At 44.3% G+C, this 6,837-nt stretch overlaps 1 protein-coding gene and 1 long non-coding RNA gene across 2 annotated transcripts in view; one reads left to right on the top strand and one right to left on the bottom strand.

The window, feature by feature from the left end:
- Positions 1–2,671: 2,671 nt before the first annotated feature.
- Positions 2,672–3,937, bottom strand: LOC147580238 (uncharacterized). Its single transcript, XR_015252669.1, has 2 exons — positions 3,396–3,937; positions 2,672–3,267 (listed from the first exon to the last, which is right to left on the bottom strand). It is a non-coding gene; the product is annotated as an uncharacterized LOC147580238 (long non-coding RNA).
- The window catches only part of ZNF280D (zinc finger protein 280D), a 325,027-nt gene continuing 322,045 nt past the window's right edge, over positions 3,856–6,837 (top strand). The window contains exon 1 of the mRNA XM_086710764.1: positions 3,856–4,572. The gene's annotated coding sequence lies outside the window, so the exon portion shown is untranslated. The remainder of the gene's footprint in view (positions 4,573–6,837) is intronic.

Below are 6,837 nucleotides of genomic sequence, written 5' to 3'. Positions count from 1 at the left end.
AGGTTAACATAACATCTAGCTTTGGCGGTTTTTCCCCCCATGACATTGGCTACATGCAAATAGACTGGAAACTTACTAAGAAGTAAAGAAAATTGGGACACCTGTCTGGCTCAGTCAGTAGAACATGGGACTCTTGGTCTCACCGTCTTGAGTTCAAGCCCTACATTGGGTGTAGAGCCTACTTAAAAAAAGAAGTAAAGGGGCGCCTGGGTGGCTCAGTCAGTTAAGCATCTGACTTAGGCTCAGGTCATGATCTCACAGTTTATGGGTTTGAGCCCCACGTTGGGCTTTGTGCTGACAGAGCCTGGAGCCTGCTTTGGATCCTGTGTCTCCCTCTCTCTCTGCCTCTCCCCCACTCATGCTCTGTCTCTCAAAAATAAAAAATAAAAAAATAAATGTTTAAAAAAAAAAGAAGTAAAGAAAATTGTATGATAAGAGAAACCCAAGTCTGGAGAATAAAGGCCAATTACCCTTAGTGCTGTTTTAACACTTAATGCAGAAGTTTGGTGGCTTAACACAACTGATGTTTATTTCTCACTTTTGTAAAGTCCACTGTCAGCATTCCTGATCAGTAAGTGGCCTTCTACAAGGTCATTCAGCTACCCAGACTCCTTCTATTGCATGGCTCTCTTATGACTTTTCTCTAGGGCTTTAGAGTCCTTTCAGTGCAGCCAGAGGAGGCAAAGAGACCATAGAAGGCATACCTACTTCTTAACCACATTGGCAAGAAGTGATTCACATCACTTCCACTCATATTCCAAAGGAGATAATTAGTTGCATGACTTTACCAAGATTAATAGGGAAGCCAGGAAATGTAGTCCCTGCCTATGCAGTTACTTGCTAGCAACAATTCTATATAACAGAAGAGGATCACAGCTATTTGGTGATAAATGTTAATTATCTCTGCAATAGCAAGTTACTTTTTTTTTTTCAATCCCCACTGTATCAGGAAGGAGAATGTTGAAGAGGTATGACCCTTAGAAGAATTATACTCCCCATTGTCCATTACAGATATAGACAGGATATGTTCCTCCAGGCATGAAGGAACAATGGATGAGAGATTCTCCAATGGTGAACACATGGCTTCCAGATGTGTTGATCAAAGAACTTTCTCCTCCCTCATTGTAGGACGCCCTTGGTGTTTCTGTCCAACATGATATATGCTATGAATTAAAGACCACTATGTGTTTGCCATTAGTCATTTTTCCAAATATGAGTTTTTGTTGCAGTTGTTTTCTTGTTCTGTCATTATATATTAAGTATTTTGTAGCTAATTTTATCTTGTAGCTTAGGTTACTAGACCTTGAGGAACTATATTGCTATATAATAGAAAAACATGCTTATTACTCTGCTGTCCTGGATTTGGGGGTTATCTGCAGTAACTAGGTAAGAATTTGGATTATCTCTCTTTTGGGAGGAAGTGAGTATCTTTTTTGGTGGTAAATAATATTGTCGAGTGAATGGACACAAACATTTTTGAAGGCGTATGTAGTGTTAAGAATGTTTGGGGACATCCAGAACAGGAGTGTGGTATGTCTGCTGTTTTCATTACCCAGGACATATTCGCTCTTCCTCTCATAACCATACTATTTTCCTAAGCGAAATCACCTTCTTGTGCTATTCATGGATTACTGATAGACATAGCTTCAGGAATGGGCTTATGAATCAGGCCAGGGCAATGTGAACATCACTTTCTCTCAGCAACAGTGATCGGTTTAGGAATGGGCACTTGACCTTCCTGGTAGTGAGGATAGTGTGAGCCTAGAGCTGCTGGTTGCTCATTAGTGGAGCTTGAGAATGAAGCCAACAACAGAGGAAAGAGCAAACCTATCAGGGAGAATCCAAATCTTGATGACATAATTTGAACTCTTCAGCCAGGCCATGTCTAATAAAACTATCTTGAACTTCTCAGTTATGTAAGCCAATAAATTCCCTTTTCTACTTAAGCCAATTTGAGCTGGATTTTATGTCACTTGCAATTATACATCCTTACTGAATCAATACGAAGTTGTGTGAGGGTAGACCCATAAACAAATATACACAGGAATAAGTAAACATGAATACTTGAGAGACAAACCTAACTAGAACTAGAAGGAATAGATTGAAAGTGATTCACAGGGTAAGAGGGAACTAGATTGGAGCAAGAGCTTGAAAATCAGTCCGAAGAATTTAAATTTAATGGAATAGAAAATACAGCCATCAAACTATTGAGGCAGGAAGAGATGTACTAAAAGCGAAGATTTAGAATGATTATTCTGACAGGTTAGATTTGAGTAGAAGAAGAAGGAAGTCAGGAAGATTCTCTGTTTTCCTGCTCCTTGTGTAACATTCACGTTGGCCTCTGTGCTTCCTACTAAGTCAAGCTCATCAGTTTGGCCTGAGAGCCTTTGAACTTGTTCTTTTCTCTGCCTAGAAAGTTCTTCCCCTCAGACATTTGCTTAGCTTTGTCCCTCATTTCATGCAGACCACAGTTTGAACATAACTTCATCAAAGAGGACTTTCTAGATCAATTTACCTTAAGTATAAAAAAAAAAAAAACCCACACTACTGTCATCTGCATCTTTCTACCTTGTTTTGTCCTCATGGCATTTATCACTGCATGACATTATACTGTATATGTTTGTACATGTCTTGTCATCTCCCCCACTGGAGGAACTGTAAAGAGATTCCATGAGTTCGGGACTTGTTTTATTCACTGCTGTATCCCTGGTAAGTACAACAGAGCATGGCACATGGAAAACCCCCAATAAAAGCGTGTTTGATGAATGAATGAGTGAAATACAGTAAATTAGATGGGAAAAAAAAATCACAAGGAGGATGAATTAGTCACTTAAATTCCTAGCACATTCCTATCATTTTAGCCAAAAACTCTGCTTAAGGCTCCCTCTTCGGCATCATCTCTCCTAAGGAAAGAATTTAGGGAAGTTCACTACCGCTAAGACAAGGACCTAAGATTCTTTCCTGGATGATTCTGGTGAGAATGGCATATTCTCCTGAATTACCCCGTTAACAAGAAGTATCTCCAATCCCAGATTTGGCGATGTTCTTTCTCCGCCTGAGCTCCAAGTGGAGCTCTGAGAGAAAAACGAGGTGGTGGTGGCTCAAAGACTCAAACGTTCCAAATTACTTCTCTTCCCGGAGATCAGCAACCAGGTGAATTTCAGAATGCTGACACCATGGAGGGGCAAAAGTCACAATGCCAGGTGGAAAAGGATACCGGGGTAATCTCCGTTGATCCTTCTTTACCACCCACCTTTCTATCGCGGCCTGTAGAGAAACAAGCACGCCTTAACACGTCAGTGCAAAGTGCTGCTTTCACTAAGTTTCCTTCCCAGGCAGCTGCTCCTCGACCTCTCCTCTTCTCCCACCCCCCCCCCCCCGCCCCCCCCCGCAACCTGCAGGCTCAGCCTCCGATTTCCGCTGATCCCGGCTGCAGGGAGTCGGGAATCCAATTACTTTTCCCAAGGGAGCGCAATCCACTCATCAGGCCGCGAAGAGGGGAGAGGGGGTCGAGCAGTCGCAGAGGCCACCCCTCCCCCGCCTGCCTGGGCCTCCCGGGCGGGGTGAGCGAAGCCGAGGAGGGGCGCGCGGCGCCGCCGCGGGAACTATTTGTCCTTCCGCGAGCCGCGCTGCGGCCCCGGCGCAGACGTAGACCGGGCTGAGTGGCAGGAGATTAGCCAAGGGCTTCCCCCGCCGCGCGCCCCCGGCCAATCGGCGCTGCGCGGGCGGTGCTCGAGGGCCGCGCACACGCACATTCCAGGGTCCACGCCTCACGCGAGCAGCCTCCGCCCCGCGCACGCTCCCCTTCCCACCCCTCCCTGTTGGCCGCACGCGCGCGTCTCCTCAGGGCCTTCTCCCAGGTCCAGGCCTGGACCCTGTCTTCTGGGCCGCAGATGCTGCTCTCTAAAGTGAAAGTGAAATGAGGAAAGAGGGCCAAGTGGTCTGTAGGGGAAGGGTAATTAGCATCTGTGTCAAGGTTTACACTACCGTTCCACCGTCCAGGCTTGCCTAACAGATGGAGTGAAGCTTCCGAGACTCACTGAGGAGGAAGAAAGAGGACCTCCCTCCTGACTCTTTAGAGAGTGGGTGGAGAACTCTTGCAATATCCTTGAGTGTTATCCAGTAAGAAGATCTTAAACTGGTGAATTTATCATTGGGTTTTCTGTTGTGCTCAGAGCACTCGCTACATCCTTTCTCCATCGGGAAGGGGAAAAAAAAAAAAAAAGCGACACTGTTCCTGCACACACTGTCAGACTTATGAGGCCACAATTGACATACATGCTTGAAGGAGAAAGTGCTCTATTGTGTCTTGTTTTTCCGTTCGAATTATGTCCTCCTGAGACTGTGGCTGACCCTTAGGCCCATGGCCGTCCTGAATGTGATTGACATGCGTGATTAGCAGGCAAGTGAGAGAGAACCAGGGAAATTGCTATCAAAACAATTACATACAGGGACATCTGAACAATGGCTTGAGAGCCCCCAGGGACTTAGAGACCATCCTAGCTCTGCCACGGATGCCCTCTGGGACTGTGGCCAAGTCAGATCATCTCTTTGTGTCTTCGTTTCCTCCTGGTAAGTTAAAACTATTCTTACTGCTGCCTGTCTCAAAGTATATTATAAAAATAAACTTCGTTAACAGATGAAAACATTGAAGGTTTTGTTTGCGGGGGGAGGGGGGGTGGTGGTTGAAAGCATTCTCTAAACAGAAGATTCTGCAAAAGGAAGCCATTTGAGTTTCAGCCTACAATCTGGTCATTTCAATTAAATTTAATACACGTGTTGAGACTAACTCTGTAGATGCAGAGTTCTGTGCTGGGTGCTAAGTGGTCTTCATAAAATTTATACTGTAGTAAAGCTATGCTAATTCCTGCAATCTCAGACATTCTGTCATGTCTGTGCCAGTTCCTATCCCTAAGTCTTTTGGCCATTTTCATTCTCTAGTTGTGTTCAAGGGCCACAAAGCTATAGGTACAGAGTGATGCTGCAGCTGGGGCTCCAGTTGAGCCTAAGCTGTGGCTTGGGGTTCAGACATATCTGGGTATGTCTGTGGAGCTGATGGGGCAAGGGCCCCAAAGCCTGTTTCCTGGAGTGACTGAGGAGCTTCCTGCGACAGAACATGTCTGTAGTGAAGGAGCCAAACATACTGAGCTTCAGCTAGGAACAAAAAGACTAAATCTTGAGAGAGGAGAGGTCCTTCTGTGTCCGGTCCCGTGTCCCTGGCCCTTGTCTGATTACAGTAGGTGTGGCGAAGAGATGGAAGAGGGGAAAGAACATGGAGAGACGCTATAGGTGACAGCTGAAAGATGTTTCAAATTTTCACATCCCACATTTCACGTCCAAGTACATGCTCTTACCTTTACAAGAAAAGATCAAGCTATCAACAAAAGTGCAAGCAACAGAAAGTTTGACTAGAGGTAGCTTTTGAAAGATAAGGAATTTATTTCATTAAATAAGAAGTTTGGAGGAACGTGGTTCCTGTATCGGTTAGTTGAGTAACTCAAGGATGTTGTCAAGGACCCAAGTGGATTTCTTCTTTCTGCTCTGCCATCCTCAAATGACACTTTCCTGCTATCTCCTTCAAGGCTGCACCATAGCCTCTGCATTTTTGGTGTCAAGGGCAGTAAGGGCATCCTGCAAAGAAGAGGGATATTGTCTCCCTCCTCTTTCTTTCTCTGTCTTTATCTTTCTCATAATAAAGGAAGGTAACCCTTACTAGAGTCCTCTGGCAGAACTGAATCCCATTGGACAGAATTGTGTCACATACACATCCTAAACTAACTACTTGTAAAAAGAATGATGCCAAACATAATTTCTCCCTCATGCTGGGGAGAGAAATCACTTACTGTGAGCATGTGGGAGGATATAATTCAAATAACATCAGATTTTGTTGGGGAAAAAAAGAAGGAAAAGTGGCTGTGGTTTAGGCCTCAGTAGGTTCCTTCAACTTTCCTTTCCTCTACAAAATGTTTCTGTATCTACTCTCCTTAATCACTTCTAAATTTTTCTATCTTCCTTCATACTCTTTTTTTTACTATCTTGATGGAGAGGTGACTCAGCTCCATTTCAGGATCTGGTGCTCCATTTGTCTCCCTATCTAAGACCTTGCTCTTATCCTAGCCCCTCACACTGGTCCTCAAGCCACATGCAGTTGCTGTTCCAGCTAGCACTCCACTAGTGAGAATCTGAGATCTGAAGCTCCTTTTGTTCTGCCAGGAGAATCCAGATTGAAAGATGCAAGAACTCATCCAGGTCCTATCCTGTGAGGCTAGGGTACAGGTGAGAGATAGGGACTAAAGACAAGCTTTATGCTTTTCTATACCTGGGACTTTCCTGTCTGCCTTAGAATTATAGGAGTCCCAAGTGGTATCCTCAGATACTAGATTTCACACTGCTTCCATTTTACCCTTTCCCTCCCCACCATACCAATCCTGGAGATTGGATTCCACTTTATGTTTTTGAGTTACGACCTGGTGGAACTCTGATAATGGCTTGGCTTGAACCTGAAACTTGTTACATTTCTTTCCTGTACTCCATTCATTTTTTTTCACTCAACAAATATTAAATGTTGACTCTATTCCAAGTACTGCACTATGTGCTAGGGAGACATTGGCAAATAAACTGGAGTTCTCTGCCTTTGATGAGTTTACATTCTAGTGGAGGGTCTTTGTTACTCCACAAGGCATGGCATGAAATTGAAGGCTATCTCACAGGGACCTTAAAAGCAAGGCTGGGTCATTAACTCTATGCAGCATAACCTATGTTTTAATCCTTCACAAACAACTACCACTATTAGTCGAAATTATTTTGATCTTTGCACAGCTCATAAGGTATCTTTTC

This window comes from Puma concolor, chromosome B3 (assembly GCF_028749965.1).
Source record: "Puma concolor isolate L17-30 chromosome B3, mPumCon1.1.hap2, whole genome shotgun sequence".
NCBI lineage: Eukaryota > Metazoa > Chordata > Mammalia > Carnivora > Felidae > Puma > Puma concolor.
This window is presented reverse-complemented; position numbering and strand designations above follow the sequence as displayed.